The sequence below is a fragment of the Xenopus tropicalis genome, chromosome 4 (genome assembly GCF_000004195.4).
Source record: "Xenopus tropicalis strain Nigerian chromosome 4, UCB_Xtro_10.0, whole genome shotgun sequence".
Taxonomy (NCBI): Eukaryota; Metazoa; Chordata; class Amphibia; order Anura; family Pipidae; genus Xenopus; species Xenopus tropicalis.
The window spans coordinates 29,511,713-29,511,944 of NC_030680.2; positions in this window are offsets into that span (position 1 = coordinate 29,511,713).

Genomic DNA, 232 nt, shown 5'->3' on the forward strand with positions numbered 1-232 from the left:
GGTATTTTCAGTACTGGTGTGGGATCCCTTATCCAGTTACCTCTTATGAAGAAAGTTCAAAATTATGGGAAGGCCATCACCCATAGAACACATTGGGGTTGATTCACTAAAGTGCGTTAAAACGAGATTGAAAATTGTATTCCTTCTTAATTTTTGCGACTTAACGCATGATTCACTAAAAGGATACTTGCGTTAATTTAGACGCGATGTTGTTCGCGATATTTAAGTCACG